This window comes from Xiphophorus couchianus, chromosome 6, assembly GCF_001444195.1.
Source record: "Xiphophorus couchianus chromosome 6, X_couchianus-1.0, whole genome shotgun sequence".
Lineage (NCBI taxonomy): Eukaryota > Metazoa > Chordata > Actinopteri > Cyprinodontiformes > Poeciliidae > Xiphophorus > Xiphophorus couchianus.
This window is the reverse complement of record NC_040233.1, coordinates 30,077,604-30,096,786: the sequence shown is the minus strand read 5'-3', so window position 1 is coordinate 30,096,786 and position 19,183 is coordinate 30,077,604. Positions and strand designations below refer to the sequence as shown.

General features: G+C 42.8%; 1 protein-coding gene across 8 annotated transcripts in view; it reads left to right on the top strand.

Annotated features, from left to right (window-relative positions):
- The window catches only part of sox5 (SRY-box transcription factor 5), a 109,654-nt gene that overhangs the window by 23,710 nt on the left and 66,761 nt on the right, over window positions 1-19,183 (top strand). The window lies entirely within an intron of this gene.

Below are 19,183 nucleotides of genomic sequence, written 5' to 3'. Positions count from 1 at the left end.
TCTGTCTCTTTTAGGAAGAGCATTTTAATACCATGTCACTTTACTGAAAGAGGTGAGGGGGATTCTCAGTCAATATCAGTTTTCAATCAATCCTCTTAACAATGGCTTGAATTGATTTTTTTTCCCTCTTCAACTCACTTTAATAAAGCAAAGCAAAACCCAAACACTGTTCATGAACATCTCTTTATGGCTCTTGAGACCTCATCTGTATTTTTCCCGAGAAAAATATGTTGGAAATGTCACATTTCTTCCTCAATTTTAGTGTCCAAATGTAGCCTAAACAAAGACATAGAAACTCGGATCCTTTCTTGCACATCGCAAACATCCAAGGCAAAGTCGTCTTTTCAGCAACATCTCACTCAGGAATAGAAAAATCTGGACCAGGTAGAAAAACATTTGATGAAGTTCTCTGCAGTATGTTAAGGACCAACAGAAAAAACTGAAAAAGTTTTTTTAACCGTCCCTGATGGTTTTTTATGTTTTCCGTGCAATAAACCTCGACCAGCTAAACCCTCTCCTCCACCTGACTCCAGCTTGACAAACCTTCTCTTGGCTTATCTGATTGACTTTTCCTGAGGTCATTAAAACAAATCTTTTCCACTAAATCGCATTTTGGTCAGCACATTAATAATTCCTGCAAACTTCATTTAAGAGATCTACATGGAGATACCATCGTGATCGTGTGTTTGACCTATTGCGGCGCTTTACAAAATATTTTCTCAATTTGTTACGCTCTGCAACGACAAATTTCAGTGACAGGCTAAGAGAAACCTGAAACTGCGAAACATGGCCGAAAAATGATATGAGGACAAGGAGACTGGTTGGGGTTGATAAGAAGTAAATAAGTAAATACAGGAGAGTTCTGTAAGAGGATGTTAGAGGCTGCAGAAGTGTAGAGGGTTTGCATTAGAGCAGGACAAGGAGCTGAAACATAAAGCCAGAAATACAATAAAATGGTTTGGATCAAACCATATTTATGTTCTCATATTTATTCAGGTAGGAAATGAATTCTATCTAAACTTGACATTTAGATCCATCCTGAAGGGACAAAGCCTAAACTTCCTGTTCCCTAAGGCAGCCTAAAGAGGCAGCCGAGTTAAGTTCTGCTTGTACTAATGCAGCTTGATCTAAGACTCTAGTGTTCTGAAAACGAGTTAGACCTGTCTAGACCTAATCAAATACATACTCCAGCAATTGATTTTCCTTCTTTTGCTACAATAAGACTTCTCCTCTGGTCTCCAAAGCCACTGCAGCGGTGCATTCAAGCGTCCTGAAACACGCCGCTTCAAATTCAACTGACATGAAGCCCAAAAGGTGAAAGAACAGCAGCGCAGTTTGCCTTGGAGTGTAGGTGCATTTTATGTGTATTATGCCCACCCCAAACAACATCAACAGGCTTTCATTTCAAGCTGTGATGTCGTAACCGTGTTTTGCTGGGTTTTTCTAAGGCTTTCAAAGCGCCCGCGACGGCTGGTGAGCTCTTGCCGTCTGCTTGTTTTTATTCTGGACGATAAAGAAGCCTGTTGTGGCACATTTTACCGAAAAAAAAAGAAGGCTAAAAAAAAAGGACTGTTTTTCGAGCTGAACTGTAATTGAGGTGTGTTTTGGGTTGTTCGCTGCTTCGCTGGACCTCATGAACCGGCTGCACAGGGAAAAAACAACAATAATGGATCTTTATGACTCAGCCAGGGCAGAGTGAGGAGGGGAAAAAATAAAAGAGAGCGTGAGAAGGAGAGGAAAGCGACAGAGAGAAAAAGTAGTGTCTTCACAGACCCCATTAGCACAGTGCCACGGCGATGTGGCATCAAAACCAAGCCAGGGCATTATCTGCTGTACGATTAAATGAAACGCACTAATAAAAGATCCTCCGGACCCAACACACACACATAGGAAAATAAAACAACAACAACAAGCCCAGGCCAAGCTAGAGAGAAAAGGGAAAAACAGAGAAAGGAAGACGAGAGGCAAAGGGGAAATGGACGGGTTGGACAGGGAGCGAAGCGACAAGGGGGCCCGTATTGAACGCCTGATAGAAATCCCTTTTCTCTGCCCGGCTGGCTATTGTTTGGCTGTGTGGCTCACAAAGGCCATTAGCAGCAAACAGCAGGTTGGGATGAAAATTTAATGAAGGCTTTAATCATTATGAAAGGCCTGGAATATTACTGCTCATACACACACATTCACACACACACCCTGCTTCCAGCTGGATCAATGACACGCACACATTCATAGTGTCTGAACATTAACACCAGGAGGGATGTGAAAGAGGGGACAAAGACACAAAATGGGTCAGAAAACGATAAACATCTTGAAACAGAAAGAAGGGCTCAGCCTATCGAAGGCAGGCCTTGAGCTACACATCACACACACACACCCACCCCCAAACACACACACAGAAAGTCGCCCGCACTAAGTTTGAAAGATTTAGTCTGTGGCTAGTGTTGCTCTACTTAGGCTAGATGAATGGCGAGTGGTAGATACTAGGTCAGTGTGTGTGTGTTTGTGCTGTTAAAGCCCTTGGGAGAATGAAAACGTGTGTGTATTTGCATATGTTTTTTGTGACAGAAACTGTGCAGATGTGTACGCTTGTTGGCGGGAAAAAAAATTGCATTTGCTTGCATTTATGGAAGGTAAGGTGTGTTTGGCCTCTAATAAATGACTCGGCATCCTGTCCCTCATGGCCTGGCCCAACCAGGCTTCACTGCTCTTCTGCTCCCTCCATTCATCTTCTAGTCTCGCTCCACCGGCCACCTGCTACCCCAGAGATACACACACACACACACGCACACACCCACCACATTATTTACTGTCTTTAATAAATTCTTCAGGAGCAACAGGGAGATGATGAGGATGCCTTGACACCGGCTGCCTGTGATTTCCCCGAGTCGGGGTCACTGGGTGGCTGAGTGGCTCATGTTGGAGTGTAGGTGCGTGTGTGATTATGTGGCATAATGAGGAAGGAGTACAGGGCATCAATGGAGGTGCAGGGTCGAGAGAAGGGTTAGCAGTTCAACCCAAGGGAGATGACTGCAGAAGAACACATACCTGGTCAGTTTTCTTGGACTCAACATTTAGCCTCTTTTGGCCCCTGTGGCACAGAGCAAGGCCCCGTAATAATCTGTTAGCCCAGAAGCACCACACAAAAAAAAAACGATAGATAGATAGATAGATAGATAGATAGATAGATAGATAGATAGATAGATAGATAGATAGATAGATAGATAGATAGATAGAACAAAGGAAGTCAAAGAGGTTTTAAAGGGATGAGAACCATCGCTAAATGGGGCACAGATGTTCCTCTCGGCCCCTGGAGTGGTGCCTCTACTGCCCTGGACTTTCACCAGACTCTCAGCCTCATTCCTCCTCTCTTCTTCTCTCTCCTCTCACTACATGGCCGTATCAACTGTAAGTGGCTCACACGCACTAAGTGCCAGCTGAGCTCCGTCTCTGGACCCGTCTGTTGACCCTCTGCTACCCAGCCACAGCTACCCGTCACTGGGGCTCCATGGCCTCTGGGGCGCGCTCAGCTCTTGCCTCCTTTTTACTGTAGCCTCAGCTGGAAGGAGGGATGAACGAAGGCTCCCACTGTGAAGTGCGTTTTAGTTGAGGACTTTTTTATTTAAATAAATCTACATACAATGCAAGTTTTGAATTAAACAGCAGCTTTCGTTTTGTACTGCACCTCTCCAAAGGCATTCATAAGTATTGAGCGTTTAATGTTTTTTTGTCACATCACAAGCAAAATTTGGATTTCATCTGATGGACCACAACAGAGTAATGGATAACTATTTGCTTTTCATTAAGCAAATTTTAAATAAAAAAAAATCAGAAAAATGTGGCAAGCATCTTTTATTCCAATTACTGCTGCAGTATTTCTCCAACACGTTTGCTGCGTCAAAAACAGAGTTTGGTTTCTGACTGCAAATGTCATATTGACATGGATCTCTACAGCTCCTCCAAAGATACAATAGGCCTCTTCGCTGCTTCTGTAATTAGTGCTGTACTTGTCTGGGCTGTCCATTTATGTGGACCATTGTGTCTTGGCAGACTTGCAATTGTCATTATCTTTCCAGTTCCAGGTATTTGATTGAACAATGCTACATTTTGTCACCACACCATGCCTTAAAATCCAGTGCAGCTAATACTATAAATGGCATTACAAGCATTTAAGTTATGCTGAATTTTCTGGGTGTCCAAGAAACCGTTGCATGGTTGGGGAGACCAAAAAGCAGTAGTTTTTGGAACGTCCACTCTCCACTTTCTGACACCACCAGCCACATCATCCGGCACAAGCTCTGTCAAAATAGTGTTTTTACAGCTTATGGCACCTGATATACCCAAACCCCTCCAAGGCTCTAGACTTCACACTGAAATTGCCAGCGCAGCCACAGATGTCAACCAGCCACACACTTACGGACACACGCTCATACATGTACACCCATGGCACTCCGTCAACTCCTAAGGAACGGACGGAACCTTGGGCTTGCTTTTAGAGCGCACTGAGGCATTTTATAGGACAGCACTTAGGCGAAGCCATTGTTGCCACACAAGCACACAGTGGCTGGAGCTCCCTCACGCCTCCGTACACTTCAATGGGCGACAATGGGAAGGGCGGGCACGTACTGCCAAAGAAGAAGAAGAGGGAGAAAGAAAGAGCTGGAGAAGTGATGGGATCAGGGCAGTCTCTCGTTCATCCATCCATCAGTCCGAGCAACATCCACCCCCCTCCACCTACGCCTCCCCTCCACTTTGCTTAATCCTTCTCCTCGGCTATCTGGGGGTTATGTCAAACACTCAACATGCTCACACTCTATGAACATCCACAATGGCACGTACAGTCATTGCATAGTATTTTCATGCACATATCCTCAAGGGGGAAACTTAACAGTTACAGCAACACACACATACACACGCACACAGAATATCCAAACGCTCACAGCAGCAAGTTCACAGTCCTAGCGTGGGAGCAGGAGAATGTCTTTATGGGATTTTCACCCTTTGTTGGCAATTAGTTAGTTGCATAAATTAACACGAAGTGCAGCAGGGCTCTCCGCGCCATTGTTTGCTGCGATTAGTCTTCTGGCTTTGGGAAGAAGAAGGTGAGTGAGATTATTCGCGGGGGGATCTTCAAAAGATAGATTTGTTTTCATAAAGAAAAAGCCAAACAGCAGAAAGAGGACTTTCGACTAAATAAAATGCTTTTCCGATCAAGAGCTTTTAAATCCGCTGTTGATATTCACCAAACAGACATTTGGCTTCATCTTCACGAGGCTAAACTCTGCCTTGACCTCTTTTCGGAGAGATTTTGAACTCGGTGATTTGGTTTGTTTGCCTCACGACATATTTTCTGACCCAGTGTTACTTCAAGAGTCACTGTCAAAGAACAACAACAAAAAAAACAACAATAACAACCAGAAAGCTTGAAAGGAGCTCTTACTTCAAGTTGCTCATTAATGTAAAACAATTCCTTTTTTTCATTTACCGCTCTTCGTCATTATCCGGTTGTCATTGTGTCAGTTAACTTTGTAGGATTCGCTGTAGACGAAGGGAGGGGACGGGGGATCATCGCGGACATGGCTCACAATTCAATTCGAGTTAATTCTGGGCTTTCTTCCTCTTCTTCTTCTTCTCCTCTCTCTTTGTGGCATGAGAAACAGGCAACGTCATGGGGCAAACCTGAGGCCTATTGTGGGGCTTGCCATTGTTGGGTTGATGAAAGGCGCATTCAAGTCACTTTTTTCCTTATTGAATTGTTTTGCGTCTGCTTTTCAACGTCCCATTCTCTCCCCAGTCTTGCACGAGACAATCGGTGGGGATGAAACTCCTTTCTGCCATTCTTCCCAGTTCAGATGAGCAATATTAAGGAGATGAATGGTATGTATGTGTGTGTGGGGAGGGGGTGCGTGTGTGTGTGTATGTATTTTTTCAGAGGAGAAAAACAGTGCCCAACCTTTTGTCCGGTCCGTGTGCATGAAGGGGCTTAGACAGAGTAGAGAAGGTCCTGTGGTTTTCCTGAAGGTGTGTGTGTGGGCGTGTGTGTGTGTATGTCTGTGTGTGTTATTGGCCCCCCTGGCGTGGCATTAAGTTAAGGACAAAAGGTTGAGTTCATGAATCACTGAGTTTCCATAGATTAGTAGCTGTGATCTTCTAGTAAAATATATATATATTTTTTTACATTTGTGTATTAGAGTTAATAAAGTGTTACTTGTCAAGTTTCCTTAGAAATATCTCTTTGCCAGTTTTCAGGAGCCTAAATATTCAGCATCGTGTTCAGTGACCAAATCTGTGGAATCCATAACCTATCAACGTAACGCTCATGAAACGCAATCTGCCGCCGCTTTTCCTCACTTTCTGTTATTTCCCTTTCTCTGCCTTTTCTCCCATTCCCATGGAGAGTCTGAGGAATGTTTTTTATGCTGTAAAATGCCCGCAAGATTAATGAGTTTTGTGCAGAGTGCTCTGACTTTCATTTGTCCCTCAATTACTGTATCAAAAGGACATGAAATGCTCGGAAAAAGGAGGAAAAAAAAAATCTCAAAACTTTTCAGACGAGGCACTCAAGCAACAAAAGCACTCCAAGGAACATTGTGGAAAGCAATTGGCCTCTGAAGTTCGAACCGTTTTTCAAAAGGCCAAACGACAGCAGCCGAAACACTTTTATTTGCCACGAAGAATGATCAAGTCAACCAACAACTGTCTTCCATTAAGAGCACATACCAGCAGTTACTTTGTGAGTAGGTGGAAGTTGCTTTTTGAAATAAAAAAAATGTTTGGCTTTTCCTTTTGACACTGTGCCACAACTAACTAATAAAAAGCTTTGCTGCAAGGCCTCAAGGTATCTTCGTTCCATGCTTGTTTGTCTCAGCGCGTTTGCTCAGGAGTGGATTATTTAGCTAACTTTAAATGATATTGTCAAGAGAAGTGGAGTTTTGATGACTACACTGAGCCCTCTGTGAAAACTGAGGATGAAGAATCTGCATCTTCACATCCCAGACGAACTTCTTCTCTTTCTAGGGGATGAGGACGGCGAACTGCAGGAGGGTGATGGACTCCCAGCATGTGAAAGGTCTGACCTCGTGGAGGGGGTGTCAAGAAAATCCGAGCTCATCCCACTTCCCCATGCTAGAGATTTTAGTTTAACAGTAATAATAAAGTTATCTTTAAAATGAATCACTCAAGTGATATCAAGGCCCAACAGTAGACTTAAGTGTCAATAAAATAAATCTGGTTGTGTGTGTTGTTTTTGTCTCATGCAAACTTTGCTTTAATTCTACTTTTTTCTATCTAATCATAAGAAATCATAGTCAGTCAGAGAGAGTCATTAAACAGGAAAAGCAGGTTTCCTGGAAAAAGAGGAAGTTTCCAGCCTGCAGATTTATAAAAATAGCTGAGACTATTTTAAAGCATGAAAGTTTTAAAAAATTAAATCTAAACATTATTAGTAATTGGATAAGATTCAAAGTAAAATACTTATATGAATATTGGTTTACTTGTAATAATACACTTATATTTGTGGGAACTACAAGAAAAACAAGTAACTGTAACTTTAGTAGTAAATAATTAGAATCATGTATTATTCTTGGTTTCTTTTCAGAAAAACATCTGTAATAACTCACATTAAGATTATAATAAGAATAATTAATAAGTTATGGTTATAAAATTATAAATGAATGATAGATCAGAGAAGCTGAAGAAAATAAATGTGATATAAGTTATGGTTATAAAATTATAAATGAATGCTAAATCAGAGAAGCTAAAGAAAATAAATGTCATATAAATGGGATTTTGACAATAAACTTGAAATGGTGTAAAAAGGTGTAACTGCAATTAAACATCACTGATATGTTGGAGGTAGAGAGTAGGTGAAAGGTTGTGCAGGCAAGGGACACAGGAGGTTGAGCAACCCTGAGACATTGGCACAGACATCAGGAAATGTCTGTAAGACAGTGATGGATATGAGATCATCTGTCTAAGCAGACAGCAGGCGCACCAGGGGGGTGGATGAACCCTATATAAGGTGAGTGCAAAAGAGGAACCTTTTGTTGGATCCTCCGGGCAGCTTCGAGCCAAGATCGAGATGGACAAAGAACTCTGCAGCTGAAGAAGAGCCGGGGCCACGGAGCCGGAGACTGTCCTGCACATGGAGACCAACCCGTCTGGCCCACAATCTGTGGCTTCGAATCGCACTTCTCTCATCGGCTGGGTTCAGACCCCAAAGACAAAGATGAAGACAAAGACAAGGAAGAAGAACTGGTGCCTTTTTTCCTGCCAGCACCAAGTCCTGTGTGACCTCAGCATCCATGCGGAGAGGAGGCTCATCAGACCTGCGGAGATCCTGGCCTTCATCGATCAACATCTTCCTCCTGTTGCAACACCTTCTTCATCATCGTGCCAGGTCTGGGGTTCGAGGCGCCAAACTCCGTCCGTCTCTCTCAAAGGTTCCCTTTTTTAGTTCTCAGTATCAGCAGTAGGGAAAGATAGACTAGATGATTGATTTTACTTATTTGATTATTTTTGCTACTGAATGAAGCTGTACTGACCCTTGCAAAAATGCCTTACTAATAAAATATTTAGCATAAAGAAAATCTAAAGATGTTGTGGACATTCAGTTAATGAGTCACCTTAAAGTTCTTTGATGGTTGTAAAATAGCTGTGATGTTTGATTCTGGAGAGGAAGAGGTGGAAAATGTTTTTAGGTTGCTGGTAGCCCATATTTAAAACCTCATCCTTGGGACTCGACCGAGTCACTAAAACCTACCTGGTTCAATAACAAATGCAAGTTGCAAAATAGAGAACGAGCGACCGTTAACAGGTGTGCTCTGTGAAACTAGTTGGCTGTAGGCTGCTCAGTCTGGCTAATTCACAGGGGGAAGAAGGGTGGGACACCTGGATGTAGGCCGTCAGATAACCAGGCGAATCGTTTCTCGAAACCAGCTTAAACAGAGTTTACTTCAGTTCTGGACAGGGTAAATCCCAGCAGATTTAGGAAACTCAACGGACCCGTTAGACGGAGAGCTGGTAGCACATCTCCCCTCTCAGAAGAGGAAGTACGAGAGTGAGAGAGTAGAGACAGAAAGGAGGGGGGGGGTGTTGCGCAACAACAAGTGGCGCCCAACGTGGGGCTCGATCCAACGGAGTAGGAGGGCCCCATAAACCAAGTCAGTAAAAACAGATGTGTGATTCTGAATAGCTCACTTGGATGGTTAACTCTTAGGGAATAGAGTTAATGGTGACTGATAAGGCCGTCAGTCACAACCCTTGCAGTAACTGTATGGCATACAGGTGAGGGAAGGCTTCTACTGAGGATAAATGACCGGATCCAGACAGTGAAGCTAGTAGCCAACATAGTCTAGACCCATCCCTGCTCGAAGGCTAAAGAGAGGCTTTGGGGGATAGACAACTCGAACCGACAGAGAGACGGAGTGATGGATGATCACTTCGAGGAGGAAAATCTGGGGAAGAAACCGGAGGAAGCCGGCCGTCCAGATCGTTTGGAAAAGGAGGAGACCTCAACAGAACTGCATCAGCTTCTGCACAGCTACTGTGACTCAGACCTGAAGCAAGTGGGGAAGTTGGTTCCAAGAATGAGGAACTGAAACATCAACCCGAGACAAAGGAAAGTTGGCTCAGTCTTGCTGGAGAGAAAAGTATCATCAGCCGACGATGGATGAGGAAGCACACCGCGTCCTCCACTGCAGCCATCGAGAAGACATCCGGCAACAGAGGAACAAACACCAGCAGCTGACATCATCACACAGACGCAGACATGGTTAAAGACATCCTGCTGGATCTGGAGCTTGAAATTGGGCCAGCACAACCCACCAGTAAGAAACGACCGCAAGAGACATCTGAGAAGCCAGAACAACCGGAATGGACAATCTACACCGATGGATCCAGAAAGGGGTCCGACCAGTCGGCATACTGGGGATTTATTCTGAAGCAAGACGGCAAAGAGAGATGCCGTCAGAAAGGAAAAGCTCCCGGTAGTGCTCAAGCCGGAGAAGTAACGGCAGTACTGGAAGGATTGCTGGAGCTGGTGAAAAGGAAAATCAAGAGTGCCAGGTTAGTAACTGACAGTTACTACTGTGCTCAGGCCCTTAGAGAGGACTTGGCCATTTGGGAAGAAAATGGTTTCGAGACTGCAAAGGGCAAGCCCGTGGCACACAAAGATTTGTGGAAAAAGATTGCTGAGCTAAAAATGCAGTTGGAGATAGAAGTTGAGCATCAAAGAGCACACACGCATGAGGGAGCTCATTGGCGTGGGAATGATGAAGTGGACTGTTATGTCCAACAAAGGAAGATCGTCTTTGTCGGTACCGAGAAGTGGGACAGTACTCCCAGAGGACGGGAGGTCCCAGAAGAGTACGTGGTCGAGGTCGTGCGGAGCGTGCATGAGGCCCTTGGACATGCAGGCGTGCGACCTACCCGTAAGGAGCTGGAGGAGCAAGATCTTTGGATCCCAGTGAAACAAGTCCAACGCGTGCTGAGGGACTGTGAAGTGTGTGGTCAATACAACGCAGGTCGCCGAGGGCAGCGGATGGAAGGTTTGTTCATCAAGAGCACAGTCCCATGGGGTTCAGTCTGCATGGACGTAGCAGAGCCAATGGGGACAACAGGAAAGAGAGGTGAGAAGTACCTCTTGGTGCTGATGGACACAGTGACAACTGCTAGAAGAGCAGGTCTTCCCCTGCAGAGGAACTCCGTTCACGTCACAGAAAGCAGGGAGGCGAAGACACTTCTCCTTTTTGCTTAGAGAAGGAAAAGGGAAGTTGCAGCTTGAAGTGTCACTGAAAACAGGGCAGAGAGTTTGGATTAAAGCTCAAGATCGGCCTGCAGCTACGGTGATCAAGCTGAGATTCAACGCCCGAGATTTTGTAAAGTAAGTACTGAACTTCAACACAGTACTACTGATGAAGAAAGGGGTCCATGAGGAAGCAGTGCTCAAGCCAGTTCTTAGCTACAGCGAACCAGAACATTACAAGAAGATGGCCAGAGAATCAAGCACCATGCCATCCTACAGTAGACTGGTCACTATTACGGGAAGGTTGCCGTTCAAAGAACAACTTCAAGGCTTTGGACTGGGAGGGCCGTGAAGAAATTGGATTATGCTAAAGAAGAACTCCTGTCACAACCTGATGGATTAAAATGGAAAAGGATCATGATTACGGATAAAGCGTCATGATGCTTATGCTTTTTGCTTTGCTCTGCTGAACAGCCAGAATTTGATTTTTTTTTTTTTGAGGCCTTCTGTCTCAGCCCATCTTTCCTAAAGAACCATTCCACATCCTGAAGAACCGACAGTTCATCCAGCGAAGGTTCCTGTAGAAGAATCAGAGCGATCCAAGTTTTCTTCGACATTCATCACCTCATGGGGGAAATCAAAACTCCAAAGAGGGGGTGTCAAGAGAAGTGGAGTTTTGATGACTACACTGAGCCCTCTGTGAAAACTGAGGATGAAGAATCTGCATCTTCACATCCCAGACGAACTTCTTCTCTTTCTAGGGGATGAGGACGGCGAACTGCAGGAGGGTGATGGACTCCCAGCATGTGAAAGGTCTGACCTCGTGGAGGGGGTGTCAAGAAAATCCGAGCTCATCCCACTTCCCCATGCTAGAGATTTTAGTTTAACAGTAATAATAAAGTTATCTTTAAAATGAATCACTCAAGTGATATCAAGGCCCAACAGTAGACTTAAGTGTCAATAAAATAAATCTGGTTGTGTGTGTTGTTTTTGTCTCATGCAAACTTTGCTTTAATTCTACTTTTTTCTATCTAATCATAAGAAATCATAGTCAGTCAGAGAGAGTCATTAAACAGGAAAAGCAGGTTTCCTGGAAAAAGAGGAAGTTTCCAGCCTGCAGATTTATAAAAATAGCTGAGACTATTTTAAAGCATGAAAGTTTTAAAAAATTAAATCTAAACATTATTAGTAATTGGATAAGATTCAAAGTAAAATACTTATATGAATATTGGTTTACTTGTAATAATACACTTATATTTGTGGGAACTACAAGAAAAACAAGTAACTGTAACTTTAGTAGTAAATAATTAGAATCATGTATTATTCTTGGTTTCTTTTCAGAAAAACATCTGTAATAACTCACATTAAGATTATAATAAGAATAATTAATAAGTTATGGTTATAAAATTATAAATGAATGATAGATCAGAGAAGCTGAAGAAAATAAATGTGATATAAGTTATGGTTATAAAATTATAAATGAATGCTAAATCAGAGAAGCTAAAGAAAATAAATGTCATATAAATGGGATTTTGACAATAAACTTGAAATGGTGTAAAAAGGTGTAACTGCAATTAAACATCACTGATATGTTGGAGGTAGAGAGTAGGTGAAAGGTTGTGCAGGCAAGGGACACAGGAGGTTGAGCAACCCTGAGACATTGGCACAGACATCAGGAAATGTCTGTAAGACAGTGATGGATATGAGATCATCTGTCTAAGCAGACAGCAGGCGCACCAGGGGGGTGGATGAACCCTATATAAGGTGAGTGCAAAAGAGGAACCTTTTGTTGGATCCTCCGGGCAGCTTCGAGCCAAGATCGAGATGGACAAAGAACTCTGCAGCTGAAGAAGAGCCGGGGCCACGGAGCCGGAGACTGTCCTGCACATGGAGACCAACCCGTCTGGCCCACAATCTGTGGCTTCGAATCGCACTTCTCTCATCGGCTGGGTTCAGACCCCAAAGACAAAGATGAAGACAAAGACAAGGAAGAAGAACTGGTGCCTTTTTTCCTGCCAGCACCAAGTCCTGTGTGACCTCAGCATCCATGCGGAGAGGAGGCTCATCAGACCTGCGGAGATCCTGGCCTTCATCGATCAACATCTTCCTCCTGTTGCAACACCTTCTTCATCATCGTGCCAGGTCTGGGGTTCGAGGCGCCAAACTCCGTCCGTCTCTCTCAAAGGTTCCCTTTTTTAGTTCTCAGTATCAGCAGTAGGGAAAGATAGACTAGATGATTGATTTTACTTATTTGATTATTTTTGCTACTGAATGAAGCTGTACTGACCCTTGCAAAAATGCCTTACTAATAAAATATTTAGCATAAAGAAAATCTAAAGATGTTGTGGACATTCAGTTAATGAGTCACCTTAAAGTTCTTTGATGGTTGTAAAATAGCTGTGATGTTTGATTCTGGAGAGGAAGAGGTGGAAAATGTTTTTAGGTTGCTGGTAGCCCATATTTAAAACCTCATCCTTGGGACTCGACCGAGTCACTAAAACCTACCTGGTTCAATAACAAATGCAAGTTGCAAAATAGAGAACGAGCGACCGTTAACAGGTGTGCTCTGTGAAACTAGTTGGCTGTAGGCTGCTCAGTCTGGCTAATTCACAGGGGGAAGAAGGGTGGGACACCTGGATGTAGGCCGTCAGATAACCAGGCGAATCGTTTCTCGAAACCAGCTTAAACAGAGTTTACTTCAGTTCTGGACAGGGTAAATCCCAGCAGATTTAGGAAACTCAACGGACCCGTTAGACGGAGAGCTGGTAGCACATCTCCCCTCTCAGAAGAGGAAGTACGAGAGTGAGAGAGTAGAGACAGAAAGGAGGGGGGGGGTGTTGCGCAACAACACCATTTCACGTTGGGCGCCACTTGTTGTTGCGCAACACCCCCCCCCTCCTTTCTGTCTCTACTCTCTCACTCTCGTACTTCCTCTTCTGAGAGGGGAGATGTGCTACCAGCTCTCCGTCTAACGGGTCCGTTGAGTTTCCTAAATCTGCTGGGATTTACCCTGTCCAGAACTGAAGTAAACTCTGTTTAAGCTGGTTTCGAGAAACGATTCGCCTGGTTATCTGACGGCCTACATCCAGGTGTCCCACCCTTCTTCCCCCTGTGAATTAGCCAGACTGAGCAGCCTACAGCCAACTAGTTTCACAGAGCACACCTGTTAACGGTCGCTCGTTCTCTATTTTGCAACTTGCATTTGTTATTGAACCAGGTAGGTTTTAGTGACTCGGTCGAGTCCCAAGGATGAGGTTTTAAATATGGGCTACCAGCAACCTAAAAACATTTTCCACCTCTTCCTCTCCAGAATCAAACATCACAGCTATTTTACAACCATCAAAGAACTTTAAGGTGACTCATTAACTGAATGTCCACAACATCTTTAGATTTTCTTTATGCTAAATATTTTATTAGTAAGGCATTTTTGCAAGGGTCAGTACAGCTTCATTCAGTAGCAAAAATAATCAAATAAGTAAAATCAATCATCTAGTCTATCTTTCCCTACTGCTGATACTGAGAACTAAAAAAGGGAACCTTTGAGAGAGACGGACGGAGTTTGGCGCCTCGAACCCCAGACCTGGCACGATGATGAAGAAGGTGTTGCAACAGGAGGAAGATGTTGATCGATGAAGGCCAGGATCTCCGCAGGTCTGATGAGCCTCCTCTCCGCATGGATGCTGAGGTCACACAGGACTTGGTGCTGGCAGGAAAAAAGGCACCAGTTCTTCTTCCTTGTCTTTGTCTTCATCTTTGTCTTTGGGGTCTGAACCCAGCCGATGAGAGAAGTGCGATTCGAAGCCACAGATTGTGGGCCAGACGGGTTGGTCTCCATGTGCAGGACAGTCTCCGGCTCCGTGGCCCCGGCTCTTCTTCAGCTGCAGAGTTCTTTGTCCATCTCGATCTTGGCTCGAAGCTGCCCGGAGGATCCAACAAAAGGTTCCTCTTTTGCACTCACCTTATATAGGGTTCATCCACCCCCCTGGTGCGCCTGCTGTCTGCTTAGACAGATGATCTCATATCCATCACTGTCTTACAGACATTTCCTGATGTCTGTGCCAATGTCTCAGGGTTGCTCAACCTCCTGTGTCCCTTGCCTGCACAACCTTTCACCTACTCTCTACCTCCAACATATCAGTGATGTTTAATTGCAGTTACACCTTTTTACACCATTTCAAGTTTATTGTCAAAATCCCATTTATATGACATTTATTTTCTTTAGCTTCTCTGATTTAGCATTCATTTATAATTTTATAACCATAACTTATATCACATTTATTTTCTTCAGCTTCTCTGATCTATCATTCATTTATAATTTTATAACCATAACTTATTAATTATTCTTATTATAATCTTAATGTGAGTTATTACAGATGTTTTTCTGAAAAGAAACCAAGAATAATACATGATTCTAATTATTTACTACTAAAGTTACAGTTACTTGTTTTTCTTGTAGTTCCCACAAATATAAGTGTATTATTACAAGTAAACCAATATTCATATAAGTATTTTACTTTGAATCTTATCCAATTACTAATAATGTTTAGATTTAATTTTTTAAAACTTTCATGCTTTAAAATAGTCTCAGCTATTTTTATAAATCTGCAGGCTGGAAACTTCCTCTTTTTCCAGGAAACCTGCTTTTCCTGTTTAATGACTCTCTCTGACTGACTATGATTTCTTATGATTAGATAGAAAAAAGTAGAATTAAAGCAAAGTTTGCATGAGACAAAAACAACACACACAACCAGATTTATTTTATTGACACTTAAGTCTACTGTTGGGCCTTGATATCACTTGAGTGATTCATTTTAAAGATAACTTTATTATTACTGTTAAACTAAAATCTCTAGCATGGGGAAGTGGGATGAGCTCGGATTTTCTTGACAATATGCAGATTAGTTTGATGTTGCAACATCGTGTGTTATGTATGTAAACAGTGTTGGTTGTGAAACCAGTGTTTGACTTATTTCCAGCTGTTTGAGTACTATTTCAAATAGTATTACATTTTTTGAAAAAAAAAACCCAAATAACTTCTACTTATTTTATTTGAAATGTCTATTTTTATTGACCCATTTCAGTACCTCTAAGTCTCGACTTAAATCTTCCACTGACTAAATCCCTCCAATGAGGAAAAATCCAAAATTACCCAAATCTTATGCATGTTTTCCTATATGTTGGCATGTTTATATGAATATTTATTACAAATGCATCAATCCAATATTAATATCTGTATCTTTCCTGATATAGGAAAAAATAAATAAATAGCTCGGGTATCGTGACAGTGTGCCTGATCGTTTAGGGCAGATCTATTCTGTTTAATTCTATGACTTTTTTTTCTCTGAGCGACGTCATGCTTTATTTATTTTATATTATATCTAAAATTTCTAATTCCACTTTCTGAACCATTTGAAAGAAGATTTGTTGCAGTTTATTCTTTACATGTCTGACCAAGGTAGTTGACCTATTGTCTTTGTCAGTTTCAGTTTCTTTACATTGGCTGTTTTACTCCTTATTTCACTGATTGAAAAAATTAAAGTTGTTTTTAGATGTTTGACCAAGCTTGTGAAAATATTGTTGAATTTGACTGTGCTCTACTGGTGCAGAATTACCAAATAAACGAGTAGTTCATTACATTTGTCTAAAAAACAGAAAGTTTGAAGTCAGTTCAGCTCTACTGTTTCTCTATATCGAATTGGTATCTGCCTATTCTAAACCTCAAATATCGGCATTGTTACCAGAAGTGAAAAAAGTGGATTGCTGCATTTCTAATGTTCATGTGACCTTTCTAAAGCAGACAATCCTGCAGGTCTACTCCAAAATTCTTGCACCTTTATTGAAACATTAGAGCCTACTGTAGAGTACAGCATACTTTAAACGGACCACTTCTCTGCTATAGATATTCTTAATCAAAAGTGAAATTTACTACTTTGCATACTTTTTCATTATTTAGTCTGTTTATCTTAAAATATATGATTTTCTACGTTTTTGAAAGACACAGGCATTAAAACACAAAGTGCCCTTTTTGCGTGCGGCGTAGTGAGAGCACTGCCAGAGAGCAACAAGTCGTCCAGTCACTGTCATTACCCGGCGCGCCGCCCCACTGGTGAGATATCCTTTCAGCCAGCCAGCGAGCCGGCCACTCATCTGCTCCATCAGCCAGTCAGTGTGTCAGTCTTTGAAGCCACGCGGTCTTTATTAATTAACCTCTGGCTGGCCGGTCAGAGGGTGGGAGCGGTAGATGAAGTGGCGCTGTCTATGCTGTCAGCCTCGGGGGTCACGAGCAGAGCCCGCAGCATGACCCCGGCTTATTTGAGCCAGATGTTGGGAGACAAGCATCTCAAGAGCTGCTCTACAACCCCCCAACACCCCACCCGCTACTTTGCTCTTCATTGGCTGCGTTCTTTTCCTTCACCACTGCATGGCCAGCAGATCAGACATCCCCAGCTAATCCTGTCCCGTACTACTACTTTGGTTCTCTTTACCTCTTCCTCTCTTTTCTCCTCCTTCCTCATTTGGCCCGCTGCCGCTTTCCGCTTCGCTCCAGGGGGGAAAAAAGCAGAGTGTGTGCGCCGCCTGGCACCATGCCCACTCTCATCCTTTTCTCCCAATCCCTTCTTTTTTCTCTCTCCCTTTATTCCTCCCTCATCCCCTTCTTCCCATCCTTGATCTGCATTTCTCTCTTCTTCTACCTTCCCTTCATCATCTGCCTTTTTCTCCATCACTCTCTCCACCTGCTCCTAATCACTCCCCCTCCATCTCTTGCACTCATTCATACCCCGCTGCCCCCCTCCCTCCCCTCATCTCTCTCTCTCTCTCTCCTCCTCAGCTGGGCTCAGGAGCGGTGAACAGGTGTTGTCTCCTTTTGATTTGGGTGCGTTCAGATTAATGCTGTCAGCTCAGCTGTTAAAACGACTGCCACCGCCAGATGCCAGTCAGTTTGGGGCTGGAGTTGTCACCTACACACAAACTCACGCAGACACACGCAAACGCAGTAACGCGCCCCCCCCCCCCACACACACACACACACAATAATCAAGGTGTGTGTTTATGTAGCCTCACTGAAACATCACAGTCAGCAGGTATAAAGCAGGTGTCTGTTTGAGTGCAGTCATCATTAAAACATTGTCAGAGATGCAAAACACTGATGTTTTTTAAATTTCTTTCATTCGAAGGTAAAATAATGTGGTGGATTTTTCTAAGGAAATAGCAGCAGAGGACTAGGGCCACAAAAATAAAGAATTCTGAGATCAAAAGTCAGAATATTATTATTATTATTTTTTAACGTTGCTATAATCCTCCTCCATTTGCTTTTTTTGTCTCTTGTCATATTTTCTTGTCATATACTCTATGTCATATTTTCTGAACCAGATCTGATCTGTTCAAGTCAGGACAAATTTCTCATTTACCCATAGAGCAAATCTGCTTGACGATGATTAAAAAAATAAATAAATTTGATATTGATTTTTCAGGATTTAAGAACACCTCCATTTGATCAGAGAAAGTCTGTGGCATAAACTCTGAGCCAAAAGGTAGGCGTTTGGCCAGAAGAAAACTGGGTAAAGAAAATTTAAAAAATGTTGCCTAACTTTGTGAAATGTGTTTACACGCTGACTTGATTGCCAGAATTCTCTCGCTAATAACATTTGCAACACTCGGAAGTGAATGGACCCAAAGGCATCTGTCTGTTTTTAAATGAAAACTCTTGATAGAACAGGACAAATTACTTTTTTTTTTTCCAAGTTAGGTATTTTGTTAAAAGATTTTGGAAACGTCATAAAGCTTACAAATCTTGCCGATTTGCAACGCGACAAGTTTCAACTGGTTTATGTTGGCCGCAAACTGGGCGGCAGTGACGTTTTGAGCTCAACAGAAATCAAAAGAAAAGTTTGGGTTTCACTCCTCAAACTTTCACATCATCCACCGTGCAATATTTAGGATTTACACAAACAAAGATCCAAACTGTTGCCATAAACTTGGCCCTGTACATCCAAGCTCTCTGTGTTTTAACGTCTTCCTGCGTCACAGTTTGTCTTGGCAGTCCCCCCTTCCTCCCCCTCCTACACTCACATGCCTTTTCCGCCAGACAGAGGTTTAAATTTGGATTTGGTGGATCTTTGTTGCTTAAATGTGATGTGAGTAAAACGATGATTAACTATGAATATAAATGATCAGTGGTGTATAAGTGGTTTTCAGCAGCGCTATTTATGTCTCCTTCAGATGTGGGTAGAGTCTGCAGGCTCCCGTCTGTGTATGTGTGTCAGATGGTAGGTAGTGGGCTTACTGAGCGGTCATGCTGGTGGCTCCACCAAATTTATACACACACACACACACGACAGTCAATAGCAAGATACAAGAACATCTACAAATTAAGATGTCTTCCATCTTCATCTCCCTCCTTTGTGGATTTTGCGTCTCATTAAATGTGAAGCATTTTATTTG